The sequence below is a fragment of the Aphelocoma coerulescens genome, unplaced genomic scaffold, assembly GCF_041296385.1.
Source record: "Aphelocoma coerulescens isolate FSJ_1873_10779 unplaced genomic scaffold, UR_Acoe_1.0 HiC_scaffold_56, whole genome shotgun sequence".
NCBI lineage: Eukaryota > Metazoa > Chordata > Aves > Passeriformes > Corvidae > Aphelocoma > Aphelocoma coerulescens.
In genome coordinates, this window is record NW_027183905.1 from 1,355,238 (window position 1) to 1,370,719 (window position 15,482).

A 15,482-nucleotide genomic window follows, 5' to 3' on the forward strand; every position below is an offset into this window, starting at 1 on the left:
TGAAACACTTCCTGGCATGGTTGTTTAAGGACTTTTTCCATGTTTCTTGGGATTTAGTTCTTACCAAGAGCTTTTGGAAGACCGTTTGGACCCAGTTAATATTTGAGTCAAAATATATGCCGATGGAAGAATATTTTCGTGAATATTATTTAATAACCGAGACTGTTGAGCAATGTCAGCTGTGTCCTGGTGAAGGGAAGCCTGGCTCAGGGACCGTGCGGCCTCGGCCACGTGCACCGAGCGCTCTGCGAGCAGCAGCGAGGCGGTTCCCGTGCGCGGGCGGAGCCACGCGGGCCGCAGTGTCAGTGGCGGAGCGAGGCGCGGCAGGAGCGGCGCGGCCCGGCAGTGCCCGCCCGGCCCCGCGCAGCGCGTGGTGGAGCGAGCCCCGTGAGCGCCCGAACGAGAGGGGCGGCGCGCGGGCGGCGGCTGGCAGCAGCAGAGTGGAGCCGTGCCCAGCCGAGACGCGCGCTGGAGCAGGGCACGGGGGGGTCATCGCTCGGGGGCCTGGCCGAGATGCAGCGCCTGGCAGTGGCAACGCAGCTGCGACCAGAGGAGGTGACGCACGGAGAACGGAGCGGCGCGGCCCGGCCCGGCCCGCGCGGCCCCGAACGCGACCCTGGGAAAAGGGCGCCGATAATTCCAACACGGGAGCGACCGAAAGAGACAGCAAATACACAGCGAGACAGAAAACAGCAGCCACTCGGAAAAAGGAAAAGACCATAGTAGCTAAGATCTTAGGGACAGTAAAATGGTATAATGTTAAACAAAATTATGGTTTTATAACAAGATGTGATAACCAGCAAGACATATTCGTGCAATGAACTGCTATTAAAAAGAATAACCCTGAAAAATGCATCCCAAGCTTGGGAGATGGAGAGGTGGTGGAATTCAAAATCATACAAGGTAGAAAAGGGTTACAAGCGTCGCAGGTCACTGGGCCTGATGGTGTTCCTGTAAAAGGCAGTATATATGCAAAAAATCGTAGTCATGTTAGACAATATCTCCATTGTAAACCCCCCCTACAGTCTCCCTTTCCTAATCCCACCTTTTCCTTTTACCCTATGTCCTATTACCCCCAGTGTATTCCCAATCCGTTTTTTCATCCATGGTTCCCCTCACAAAACCCTGCCTTTGCCAATTGTTTCCCCTACAATTCCTCTCCGATGCCGATGGGGGGATGAAAAGGGGGAGGGAAGAGATTGAACCCTCTCCTGCCTCAGTTTCCCCACAGGCATGTCCAGAGAGTTCTGCCTCCCTTCTGTCAGCCCTAAGATGTTCCACAGAATCTGTTTGGACATTTAAAGACTCAGGAGGGTGGCTTGTTTTGTTTTGAAACTGTTCTTGTTATGTTTATCCAATTGTCTTCATTCTCCTTTTATTAAAATAAAACGGGTGAGATGTTGGGGTCTCCTCCCCCCGCCCCGGGAGCCCTGAGGGAGGGACGGGGTTTCCCTGCCCCTGCTCAGCCTCGTTCCCCATTGGTTGGTTTGTGTTTCCCTGCGCGGGCAAAGCAGCTCGGGTCCTGTGACTGTAGCAGAGTCTCTCAGCAGAGCCCGGCCATGCGGCTGGGGAAATAAACATCTCTGAAACATCTAGCAAGAATCCGTCCGTATATATTTCTTTTCCACGGGACTCCTGGTTGGATAAAGGTGTTGCAGTATCCCCACTGCAACACAAGAGTGCTGAGAACGCTCCCGTGGGTGGCAAAAAATCCTCTCTCCCAACCCCATCTTAACAGTCTTTTCAAGACCTCCAGGTCATGCTTCTCTCAAGGAGAATATGCTGGAGGACCCTGAACGTGGCCTGCTCCTCTTTCGACAGACCCTTCCCCATCCTCCAGCCCCCGGCCTCTCACCTCTTCGGGTGCACCCGCTGCAGCGTACGTTTTCCGGACTTCTTTCCCCAGGAGCTTTCTTCGGCTCCCCCAACTCCAACGGAGCCGTTCTCCGACTCTCCCCTCCACGGTCCAGCCGTGGCAGGCTCTGACCGGGGCCTCCCGCCTTTTCACTCCACAGACCCCCTTCAGAATCCAAAGGGTCCGGTCTGCTTCATTATCGCAGCGTTTATCACGTCGCGAGGTCACCAGCATGCGGGAGCTCAGGACTTCTGAACAACGAAGCAATATGATTCCGCAGAAGACATTTTATTGTTTCCATTGCACTCTGCTTATGCATTTTGCAGCTGCTGTGCATGTGATCACGAGCTTCTTGATTGGTCCCTCGATTTCGTCCACACGTTCTGCACACACTTTTCAGAAAACAGGATTGGTTCTAGTCCAGTGTGGCACAGTCCTTCTCCATCTATTTCTCGCTGCCTGGGTATTCTGCTTCTCAGCTTCTTCTTTCCCATGAGAGTCCCTTCGTTTCCCCATCACTTGATCTCTTCAGCTGTTCCCTGGGGCTCTCGGAGGGGCAGAACCTCACGGGGGTGGTCCCCAAACCCCCCCTGTCCCTCCCTGGGGGTCTCATGGGGGGTTCCTCCCCACCCAGCCCTTCGCATGGGCCATGCCTGGCTCAGCTGCGCTGCCGGGAGGGGCAGGGCCATGTCTTAGAAGGGGCCATAAACCATCAGAGCCCCCAAAGTGCCCCGGGATCCACAGTGTGACATCGGACACTGCAAAACTCCCCCGGGGGAGGTACCTGGCTGTTCACCCAAACCTGAACCTGTATTAACCCACCGAACTTGGAGTTTCCGGGGCTTCCCCAGCCCCCACGGGATCCAGCCTGGGACCATCACTTACACCAAGGACAGCGACATTGGAACAACCAAATCCAAAAGTTTTGTTCCTGATCCAGGGCTGCTGACTGTGTATCCTTCTACTCTCCTACTTTCTTTGCCCTTACACGTTTCCTAAGTGTTACTTTTATGCTTTTAATATTACTGGAGATGATAACCAAAAGGGCTCCAAACCCCCTTCACACAGCAACCAAACTGCTCTGAAATAAACCCTACAGAGATATATTTATAAACACAGATCTTTCACTGTTGTTTCACTCTAATCTGCCCCAGGGGAGCCATGAACCAGACCCTGGGTTACCCTCGCCTTCAGGGGCGGGGCGGAACAGGAGCCGGACACGGGGGAAGCTTCTGGAAGCTGCTGACGGAAGCCACCCCTGGAGGCCCCCTATTTCCAAAGCCTGGCCATGCAAACCCAGGACACTGAATCCAAACATGGATCACTCAGACGGGGGGCACCAGGGCTCTGCCTGTCGTGGTTTAACGCAGCTGAGCATCAAGCACACGAAATCTGTTATTTTTCATAAGGGGAAAATAAGAAAATATTGAGGAAAACTAGAGAGCTGCGAGGCAAAACAGGTTCAAACTTAAACAGTTGCTGTACAAAGAAAAGGTTTATTACCAACAGAATTAAAAGTAAAAGGAAATAACAAGAAATTCAAGCAAACCCCTCTCTTCCAGCACTTCCCTCCTTTTACCCAACTCGCACAAAGGAAGCAGAACATGGGATTTTAGTCAGTGTTGCAGTTCTTGAAGAGTCTCTTTGTTATGCTTAAGGAAAAAAGGGTTTTCTTCTGCATCACGTGGTTTCCAAAGTGCCACCAACAGCAGACCCGCCCGGAAAGAAACAATCTGCTGTGGTGTAAAACATCTCTGCCCTGAAAAATCTCACAATTCCTTCACACTGCCAGACATGGGCCTTCACATGGGGTTATTAGTCTTTGTAAGGATGAATTACTTTGGCCTGAACACAAAGGGTTGTTTGTTTTTTTTTTGTGACAGGAGGTCTCTAAAAGCCTCTCAATACTTCTATATAGCCTGGCACAGGCACTTTTCATAAATTTCATGGGTCACGGGTGAACTTTCCATCCCTCCATGTACTCCAAATGGATCAAAGAGCCAAACAGTTTGTGATATTACAGTTTCTTACCACGGCCTGCAGGAAGTTTTTTAAGCTGCGCGCGAGAATCGCGGCACCGCCCTCTTTTCTCCCGTCGCCATTTCCAGCTCCGTCCCACAGGACTCACTTTCTCTTCTCTCTGGCTCCGAAGCCGCCACGTTGAAGAGTGTTCTTGTTCGGGCTCTACGGTGGAGAAAGCCTGGCTCCCTTTGTGCTGCTGGCTGCGTGGTGTCCTCTTCAGTTCAGCGCGGAGTGTGCTGGCTGCAGACAGGAGGCTCCGCCGGCTCCCGCTGGCTCTGCCGGCCCCACGTGGAGAGGAGAGGGACCCGCCGGTGCCAGGGAGCCGCGCCGGATGGGTTTAGCTGTGTGGCACTCCATGGCTGGCTTTAGCTGCCTGCGGCTCTGGGACAGTTCCCCCCCAGCAGTGACACAGGGTCTGTGCTGCGGCGTTGGGAAAGGAGGGGGTGCAGGGGCCCTGACCCGGCGGGGCCCGGAGGCTCCAAGGCCCCCCCACCTTCCGGCAGGAGAGCTGGAACAAAAGGAATTCCCGCCTTTCCGTGTGGTTTAAATAAACAAACAGAGGACCCCCACAAGCCCCTCATAACGCCCGGGACTAAGCTGGCCTTTACTGGATGCCAAGAGACACCAAAACCGCTCTGTCCCTGCCCTCTGCTACTGCACAGGGACAGGAAATACAAGGAAAGGCCCAGGAGCTGAGAGGACGACCGGGAGAGATCCTGCCCCGAGCACCGGCACGGGCACAACAGAGCCAGCCTGGGCACAGGGAGGGAATTTTTTACCAACCAAATCCCAGCAGCACAAGGAGAAGGCAAAGAAATCTCTCCAACACCTTCCCCCCACCCAGCGCAGATCACCCGGAACGGGGGTCACCAGGGCTCTGCCCCACGGGGGTCACTGGGGATCATCCAACGCCGATCCTCCCACGGGGGATGGAGCTGGAGCAGCGCACGAAGCTCTTCCCGCACTCGGGACACTCGCAGGGCTTCCCTTAGCGGTGCATCTGTTGGTGTTGGGTCAAGTGAGAGCTCCTGGAGAAGCTCTTCCCACACTGGGGACACTCGTAGGGCCTCTCCCCGGTGTGGATGCGCCAGTGGGTGATGAGGTTGGCGTTGCGTTTGAAGCCCTTCCTGCACTTGGGGCAGCGGAAGGGCCTCTCATCCGTGTGAATGCGCTGATGTACGAGGAGGTGGGAGCTCCTCTGAAACCTCTTCCCACACTCAGAACACTCGTAGGGCCTCTCCCCAGTGTGGATGCGCTGGTGTGCCCTCAGGGTGGAGCTCCACCCGAAGCTCTTCCCACAATCGAAGCACTCATAAGGCCGTTCCCCGGTGTGGATCACCTGGTGCTGGATCAGCTCGGAGCTGCTGGTGAAGCCCTTCCCACATTCCCCACACTCGTAGGGCTTTTCCCCAGTGTGGATCCTCTGGTGCTGGATCAGGTTGGAGCTCCTGCTGAAGCCCTTCCCACATTCCCCACACTCGTAGGGCCTCTCCCCAGTGTGGGTGCGCTGGTGGTGTCTCAGGCTGGAGCTCCACCCGAAGCTCTTCCCACACTGCAAGCACTCATAGGGTCGTTCCCCTGTGTGGATCACCTGGTGCTGGATCAGGTGGGAGCTGCTGGTGAAGCCCTTCCCACATTCCCCACACTCATAGGGCCTCTCCCCAGTGTGGATCCTCTGGTGCCTGATCAGATTGGAGTTCCATCTGAAGCCCATCCCACATTCTGGGCACTTGTGGGGCTTTTCCCCACCCTGAGGCTTCTCCCCCAGCTCTGAGCTCTGCCTGGATCTCCGGCTGCCTTCCTGGCCCAGGGGGTCTCTTTCCTCCCTGGATCTCTCTGGACTATGTTTGCAGCCCCTCCTCATGCGGCATCTCCGAAGCTTTTCCTCCTCCTCCATCCGGCCACGCCTTGGGAATGACAAATCCTGGATTGGGGAAAAAACAAGGGGTGAGCGCCTTGGGCTGGGGGTTCCTCCTGCCCAAGTCCATCACCGGGCATCTTGTGTCTGTAAAAATCTCCAAAACACAGAGATTCAGCCCAAAATGCCCCCAGACATCAAGACACAGACCCAAAACTCCCAAAACATCAAGATTCAGATAAAACACCCTCCAAAAAATAAACACATTCAGCCCCCACAAAAAATCCAAAGCACCAACATGGAGCCCAAGAAACCTCAGAAACACCAAGATTCACCCACGGGAAAATCGTGGATCCCCCTCCCTGATCACCTGCTGGATGGGGGGGGCAATGCTCCTGGGGCTGGGGGGAGGCTGCAGATACAGCGAGTGCTGGAACCTTGCGGTGCCTCCTCTTCCTGCTCCTCCTCCTCCTGAATCCCTACTCTTCCTCACACTCCTCTTCCTCACACTACTCCTTCTCCTGCAGAATCCCACCTGCTGCTCCCACGGCCATCGTTTCACCATTCTGGTCTCCAGCCCTGCTCCTCCAGCCTTTCTCCTGCTCCCCCCAGGCCCAGCACCCAGCCCTGGCTCGCTCTGCCCCCCAGAGCTCTCGGATCGCACAGCACGAGCAGCGATGCAGCTGCGGCAGCTCGGGCTGGGGCAGCGCTGGGCTCTCGGCCGCTCCTGCCCGCACTCGGCCCCCGCCGCAGCCACTTCTGCCAGCACAGCACGGCCCGGCCCGGCCTTGGCGCTCCCCCCCTCCCACCTCCCCAAATTCCCCTGGCGGGGGGCGCCAAGGCCGGGCCACACGTGGGCTCCAGCTGGGGAGCGCCGGGCGCTGCGGCTCTGCCTGGCAACTGCTGAGTCACCAGCGCCGCGCCTTCTGATTGGCTGAGCGCTGCCTGAGGGCCGCGCCTGCACCAAGGGGGGACACCCTGCTCCAGGGGGGATGTCCCGAAAACCGGGCACCCCCAGCGAACCAACAACACCAACGCCTCCTTACAAACACATCCTCTGAATCTGCTCGGACACAGCCACACGCACGTGCACACAAGCAAGTGACAGCACAAACCAGCAGCTCCACAAAATGGCACTGACTGACACACACTGCTGCTCAGCCAAGCTCCTGCTCAATTCCTCAACTTCCAGAACAACAACAAAGCCGGAACAGAACCATGGACATCGTGTCCTATACAAAAGGGGACAATGCTGAGGCAGTTTGCACATTCTCCCAGAGCTAATTAAGGACATGGACACCCAGCACGGGTAAAAAGGGAAGTCGAGAAGGGGTCTCAGCAACAGGGGACGGATGGTGTTGGTGTGCTGGGAAGGGATTGGTTGAAGGGAGTGTGCAGGAAGATGGTTAAGGCAAACAGCAGCAGGAGGAATCTATGTGGTAAGAAAGGAAAAGGAAGATGGAAAAGAGGAGGAAGAGAAAAAAGTGAGGACAGGGATGCTTTTCAGCACCATCTTATCCTCAACATCTGCCAGCTGATCCAGATCTTTTGTATCCCTGGTCTCCAGGACAGGGAAACAAAGAAGTTCAGTATTTCAGGGGGTTTCTCTGTGGTGGGGAGCAGCAGGACAGGGCAGCACGGGCTGGGGGCCTGTGGGGAGCTGCGGGGCCGGGCCGGGGCTGTGGGGCAGCCGGGGCTCAGCGCCGGGCACTGCCTGACCCCAACACCCCCCGGGCAGGGCCAGCAGTGGCCCCCGGCCCCCAGGAGGCTGCGGGATGTGGAAGGATCAGGATTTTCTTTTATCAATCTTGTTTGGGTCACTGGAGAAACGAATGATTTTGCAGAAAGCTCAGCAGCTGTCAGAGGATGAGCACCCACAGGCACTGAGGGGGCTGCAGGAGAGGCACAAGAAGCCCCTGCAGCACTTGGCCAGAAAGGCTCAGCAGGGGAATGCAAGAAGGGATGAGCAAAAGGCCAAGGTGAAGGCAAAGGCCATGGCAGAGTTTCTACAGCCCCCCAGGGATGAACCGCAGGGCCCAAGGGGGCCCCAGCACCCAGGGGACGGCGGCGGCCACAAGCACCTGGCACAGGCATTGCCCTCCTCAGCACGGCAGAGCCCACCCAAACAGCCCCTGGCAAGGAATCAGGGGTCCATCTGCAGGCCAGAAGGACACTGCAAGCACAGACAGCAGCACCCTCAGCACCAGCAAGTCCACCCCACATGGACATGGATTGTCAGGGCTGGCAGAGCTCCCAGCAGACCAGGGACCCACCGCACCAGAGCCCTTGAGAACATTCAGGGCGCGTCTGGATCGAGACGAGGCCGCTCCTGATGGACACAGGGGCCTCTCGATCCACTCCGAATCTGACACCTAAGGGGGGAAATTGTCAAGAAGTTCCTTCATTATTCAGGGAATAAGTGGGAAACATGAGCAGGGGTGTTTTATTCAACTACTATTAGTAGATGTGGGGGATGGGTTTGAAATGCATCAATTTCTGTTTGCTCCTAATTGTGATTGTAATTTACTGGGAAGGGATTTGGTGGCTAAATGGGAATGCAAATTCATATTGTCAAAGGAGATACAGAGGCTAATGCTGCTGGACCTTGGTGTCAAATGTCTGCGAAGGCCTCTGCTGAAGGGAACCCAGAAGTGTGGGCAGCCCCAGGGAAATTGGGAAAATTAGATATGGAGCCTCTCCAAATTCCTCTGAAGCATCCAGGACAAGTGGTGTCTAAAAGCAATACCCTGTTCCAAGGGAGGCAAGGAAGGGGTTACAGCCTCTTACTGAGTCCCTGCTAAAGGCAGCGCTTCTGGAGCCAGGCATCTCTCCCTACAACTCTCCTCTCCTGCCAGGCAAGAAACCCCATCATGGACACCAGAAGGAAAGCACAATTTTCAAGGCTTCAAAAGCAGATTAACTGAGCCTCCTGCCCTGGCCCTCCCACACAGGGAAAAACCATTTGAATTGCATGTGGATGTTAAACAGGGACATGCCAAAGGAATTCCTGGGCTCAAATGTTTCACCCAGTGGCCAGAGAGTGGCCTCATTGTCTGCAGAATTGTGCAGCCCCGGCTTTAATGGGAACTGAGGCCTGAAAACTGACAGCAGCAGAATCTCTCATTGTTCAAGCCTGGCATCAAGGTAAAGCTTTGTTAACCAAAGGAGCCTCTAAATGGATGAGCAGAGCTGGGTTCTTACAGAATGAAACTTGTTGGATGGAACAGGAGGATTCAGAGTTGAGGACAGGGCAAGGGTTGAACCCAGCCTCCTGTTTGAACGGCCCTGGACACGGGGCTGGCAAGAAACCCATGGCTGCAGTCAAGTGACAGAGCTCCAGAGCCGGCCTAGGAGAGATTGACCAGACATTCCCTGGCCTGAGGGAGAAAAGGTGTTTAGGGATGGGTCTGCAAGGGCAGCAGAAGGGAAAAGAGTGACAAGACACGCTGCTCTTAAGGAAAGGGAAGGAGACAAAGCGCAGCTCAGCGCCCGCATGCTCAGCTCAAAGGGCCGAGCTGGGGGTGCCTGGAAGAGCCTGGCACTGAAATGCCCTGAGCAGGAAGGCTTCAATATCTTCTGCTAACAGCATGGCAGCTCACAGCGGGGCAGAAGCATTTCCGACTGCTTCAGCAATCCCTGCACCAGTTCTTAAGGCATGTTTGGAACAAACAATTCCAAGAGATGGGATTGTGGAAGCAATAGACTCAGACAGGGGAACTCATTTTACAGGAAAGATCCTTCAGGCTGTTCTGGCTGCTTTAGGAACACAGTGGGACCTCCAAATGCCCTGGCACCCCCAGAGTTCGGGTCGGGTACAAAGAATGAATGGGGAAATAAAGAAACACCTTCTGAAGCTGCTGAGAGAAACCAAGATGCCACGGGTACGGCTGCTGCCATTGGCTTTGGCAAGAAAAAGAGCCAGACCCAGGGCAGATATTCAATTATCTCCCCTGGAATCCATGTTTGGAATTCCTTACCCTGGTGTGATAAATGAGTGAATGATAAATGTTGTCTTTCACATATATGATTCAAACATTTAGAAGTGATGATGGATTATGTAGAAATAGTGTTAAGGTAAAATGTAGTTAAGTAGAAACGAGATTAAGGTAAATTGTAACTTTGAAATAGTTGTAGTATGTTAAGAAATGTCTTAATAAACACATGGTAATAAATGCCTTTTGAGCTGAGAAACTACAGAGCCAGGAACCAAGACATCTTAGAGAAACAAAGAAGATAAACCGCATGCATCCCAGGAAGATTGTTACCTCATCAGAGCTCACACCGCCCAAGGGAACTGGCAGCTGCAAATGAGGCTGGAGACTGCGGAGGCACCGGAGAGAGGGGGCCTGTCTGCAGTTCTGAAGCGATCCAGAGGACTGAGGCGGTGTCCTGCTGGGGGAAGGGGCAGAAACGGGACAGGGGAAAGGGGAGGGAAGTGTAAATTCCTTTCTGGGTTAATGAATATGTAACAGTTCAGGAGAGTACTTAAGCCCACAGTAAAATGAATGGAGGGCGCCTCTGGCAACATTGCCAAGCGCCCCAGGCTGTGATTTGCCTTTGTTCTACTAATAAATGTTCAATGTTATATTGCTAAAAATTTAGCTTCTGCATTCATTTTCTTCAGCCTTGATTCTCATACACCAAAAAGGTGGTTGGAGAGTTTTTGTCCTTCCCACAGTTTTGGTGACAAGATTACAACATTAGAAGGCGTTTTCTTAATAATCCTTCTTTGATATTGTCAGCTGGGTCTGGGCCAGGGGTGTGAGAGTCAATTTTTAGTCTCAGGACAAGAAGCAGCAAAAATCTTTATTGCTTTGGGGTTTTTTGTGTATGTGTGTGCGTGGCTGTTAGTGATGACAGAATTTTGCAATGGGTTTTTCAATGTTCATGTTTAGGTTACATTTTGGAAAACTGGAAGAGCTTTAAAGGAGACCCTTTAACTCATAAACAGTTAAAAAAACATTAAAAAAAAAGAAAGCTGCCTGTTGGGGGGGCACTTTGAGTCACCTGATGGCTGCCCTGGAAGAGAAGCTTCCTTCCAGGCAGCCAGCAGAGGAGCTTTAGAAATGCAAATTAACTCTGCTGCGGGAAGTGTGCACAATGTCCCAGGCTCTCCTTGCCTGCCAGAGGAATTGGGCTGATTCCCTCTGCCCCTCACCCCAAGCTCTGCCTCCCTGCACAGACGGAATTTGCATCGCTAAAGGCAGAGCCCACACTGAGCATCTCGGACTCTGCAACAGAAATCCCTGAAGCTGCAAAGGAAAACAGCAAACGGAGAATGTTGGGAGAACTTCACTCACAAAAGCGGGGGGGAATCATCCCTCTCCCCACTCCAACATCTGCTGGCACTGTCTGGGTTATACAGGGTGGGTTTGACCACTGGGCTGCTTTTGCTGCCACAAGTTCAGCGAAATCACTTGGGAATCCAAGGATGTGATGATTTAATCAGAGAAAAGCGGTCAATTGATGCATCCCTGGCATTTTTGGGAGCGCCCAAAAAAGGGGAAAATATGAACGGCCACCAGAACAAATCCTACAACACCATGGAGCAGCCCCTGGGAACCCAAACAAATTCATACCAGGTGCCAGAGAACCCAGTGATCATTTCAATGCATCATTAGATTACAAGCTGTCCTCCAAATCATAACCAAGCACACAGCTCCAGCTCCTGACCTTCTCACCCACCAATCCATTCCCATGAGCAATGCCACATTTCACCCTGGGATGGCATCAGATCCTCTTTCAGCAGAAGGACCAGGAGGTTGTGGAAAATTAAAGGACTCAAAATGCTCTTGGCAAAGAGATGGCCAAGGAAAAGTGGTGAAACAGAGAACAAAGGAAAGAAGAAAGCAGTTCATGTACTGCTCCAAATGTGGAAAGGACAGGATTGGGACACGTTTTCATGGTTCCCTGGCAGACCATGGGTTAAACGAATGCTGTTTCTCCTCTCAGGTGCTACAGCAACTCTCATCTTTGTACCATGCACCACACCTTGCTCAGTGCAGCTCATTCAGCAGGGGATCAAGGGCATGCAGGTGGCAGCCAGGCCTCCTGACCCAGAAACGGCCACAAAAGGACACAGAATGAGGTCACTGAGAATAATCCCAAAACCAAAGAAGGCCCAGGAAGAACAGATTAAGGCATTTTTAAAGTTTGTAAAGAGAAGCACTGAAAAAATAAGAAGGGGGGGATTCAAAGGAAAAAATTGAACATGTCTTTAGAAACAGATGCTGTGAATCCCATTGGAGATAGGGCCAGGGACTTGGAGATAAGGAACTAACGACAGAAACCATAAATTTCAGAAAATGTTACTAATTGACACGAACTGCTGCTCAGCCAAGGTCCTGCGAAATTCCTGAACTTCCAGAACAACAAAGCCTTAACAGAGCCATGAATATCGGATGTTCTACAAAGTGGGGGTGCACATTAAGGGGCACATGCAGCAGGCGCACCGGGAAGTCTGTACCTTCCAAGGACCTCAGCCTTGGGGAAACGGACACGGAGATGCGGCCCGGGAAATCAGGATAAAAAGGAGGCTGCGTCCTCCAACACTTGGACAGAGCCCACGGGAAATGCCCCGTGGCCTCTCCCTTGCTCCAGGAATAAAGTTCCTTTTACAGGACTCCTCCGGCTCCTCTGGGCACACAAACCTCTGGCCACGGGAGCTTTCCCGCACACTCCCGCCGACGGGGCAGCCACCTCTGTCCTACCCACAGCAGCCGGGACGAGCCAGCGCTGCTCCGGCACCGGCTCCAGCCGAAGCAGCAGCGGCAAGGAGAGCGCGGGCAGCCGCTCCCGCAGCGCCCTCACGCCAGGGCGAACACGGCGCCCACACGGCACAACGAACCCGCCCCAGCCCCCTGCCGCCCCCTCCGCCCGCAGCCAGCGCCGAGCCCCGCCAGAACCGAGCGCGGCTCCCACCTGCGCTGGGGCCGCCTCCGAGCTCCGCCGCCGCCTCACCGGGCTCCGGCCGCCGCCGCCGCTCCCGGGCCCGCACAGACGCTCCGCCAATGGCGCCTCTGCTGCGCCACGGCCGCCCTGCCGGCGGCTCCGGGCCCGGGCTGCTCCCCGCTCCGACCAATCAGCGCGCCAGAACCACGACTGACGGCAGCACCGCCCAATCGCAGCGAGGGGCGGGCTCTGCACACGGCCCAGCCTCGCCCCGCGCTCCCAGCGCCCCCCGGGCTGCGTGAGGGGAAAGCCGCAGCTGAGGAACAGCCCTGGAACGGGCCCGGCCCGAGCCGCCATTCAGCTGGGAAGGGAAACAAAGCTCTCCGCTGCTCCCGGCCCGACTTGCCCAGCCCTGCGTGTTGGCTGCCTCCGGCTCCTTGGCAAGCCCTGCAGCCTCCCTACTCGCGCCCCTAATTCGGAGCATCAGTGCATGGCTTTGATTTCCCCGAAAAAGGGAAAACCGCCCCAAACCCCTTTGGCTGAGTGCACGAGGGGAGAGATTTGTGGCAGAAAACTCCCAAAGTCGTTTATGCCCAGCTTGGGAAGAACAACCCAAGCCAAGCGGAGGTGGGACCCCCCAGCAGCGCCTCTCTGCCGCCCCAGCTGAAGCCCTCGCTGGCTGCTCCAGGCGGGATGGGCAGACTGGGAGCACTGGGAAGGGGCCCCGGCTCGGGCCGCAGCCCCCGGGGCAGCCCCACGGCAGCTCCAAGGCTCCGCCAGCCGGGATGGAACGTGGGAGGGGGAGCAGGGCAAGGGCCGGGGCTGTCGGTGCCCAGGGGACACAAGGGACAGCGGGGGCACTTCACAAGCATTTCATGCAAAAGATAAAATCATAAGGAAGACAAAAGCAGCAGCAACCGTGGCACCATAGCCCAGGGCCACACAGGAACGTGTCCCATTGGAGTGGGGTGACGCTGGCCCGATGTCAGGCACCCACCACAGCCGCTCTCTCCCTGCCCTCCACAGCTGGACAGGGGACAGAAAATTTAACCAAGGGCTCATGAGCTGAGATGAGGACCAGGAGAGATCCCTCATCAAACACCATCACAGGAAAAACAGGCTCGAAACTGGAGATATGAATTGAATTTATTGCTAACAACTCAGAGCAGGATAATGAGAAGAAGACTTTTAAAAACACCTTTCCCCCACACCTCCCTCCTTCCAGTTTTACCTCCTCTAGCAGGGATGTCCCACAAACAGGGAACCCCCACATGCCCCTCCCAACTCCCAGGGCTGGGCTGGCCCTGCCTGGATGCCTGGAGACACCAAAACCGCTCTGTCCCTGCCCTCTGCTCCTGCACAGGGACAGGAAATACAAGATAAGGCCCAGGAGCTGAGAGAAGGAGCGGGAGAGATCCCACCCCGAGCACTGGCATGGGCACAACAGAGCCAGGCTGGGCACAGGGAGGGAATTTATTACCAACCACATCGTTTTGATCCCGATTTTTTCCCCCCTTGTCGGAAGCCGCGGCGGGACGGGGAGCTCGGATCCCCGGCGGGGGGAGAAAAACTGGCACCAGCCAATATGGTTGAAAAATACACTGCCATTTATTAGCAGTCTAAAGGCACTCATATAGTATACCAGCTTGTTAGCTCCTAAGTGGCTTAACGCTTATCAGGACATATTTCTATTTCTACACAATCGGACTACATTGGCAGTTTTCCACAGTCTTGTTATGGTCAAAAGAATTTTGCCCTTGCCTCCCTTATACTCCTAGATATCACACCTGCAAGTACGTTACTCCCTGAAATTTCTCAGGCTGAAACTGTTTGGTTTCACACAGAGACTTTCCCACGGAAAGTGTCTCACACACACAGGCCCAAAAACCTCCAGCTCAATAGCTTGCACAGCTCCTTTATTGATCCCAATAATTCCATTCTCCAACACCCCCTCTCCACATCCCAGATGTGAAAGGGGGATTTGGGATGGGAAATTGGGAATTTTGGGGGGAAAAGTGGGAATTGTGGGGGAAAAGTGGGAATTTGGAGGGAAAAGTGGGAATTTGGGATGGAAAAGTGGGAACTGGGGGGGGAAAGTGGGAATTTGGGGGCAAAAGTGGGAATTTGGGGAAAAGTGGGAATTGGGGAGGGAAAAGTGGGAATTTGGGGGCAAAATGGGAATTTGGGGGGGAAGGGGGAATTTGGGGGAAAAGTGGGAATTTGGGGGGAAAAGTGGGAATTGGGGTGGAAAAGTGGGAATTTGGGGGGAAAAGTGGCAATTGGGGTGGAAAAGTGGGAATTGGGGGGGAAAGTGGGAATTTGGGGTGGAAAGTGGGAATTGGGGGGGAAAAGAGGGAATTTGGGGAGAAAAGTGGGAATTTGGAGGGAAAAGTGGGAATTTGGGGGGGAAGTGGGAATTTGGAGGGAAAAGTGGGAATTTGGGGGGGAAAGTGGGAATTTGGGAGGGAAAAGTGGGAATTGGGGGGAAAAGTGGGAATTTGGGGGGGAAAGTGGGATTTGGGAGAGAAAATTGGGAATTCCCTCCCAAATCCCACTTTTTCCATCCCTAATCCCACTTTTCCCTCCCAAAATCCTGGAATTCCTCCAGCTTTGCTTCGCTCCGAGCCAAAGAATTCCTGGCCAAGTTCACCAGGAAACTCCAACCAGTGCCGGTACCTCTCCCGGATTTCCTGGATTTACCAGGAATGAGCTGGAAACCCCCAAATTCCCGGTTTTTTCCCAATAAAGTGACTTTTATCCCAAGTAATTCCACTTTTCCCTCAATTCCCTGCTCCCAGAATTCCATAAAATCCGTCCCAAGCGGGATTCCCTCAGGAATTCACCCCTCCCGCCGCT

The 15,482-nt window shown here is 54.4% G+C and overlaps 1 pseudogene; it reads right to left on the bottom strand.

The window, feature by feature from the left end:
- Nucleotides 1-15,482, bottom strand: part of LOC138101859 (uncharacterized) — a 678,931-nt pseudogene that overhangs the window by 282,377 nt on the left and 381,072 nt on the right.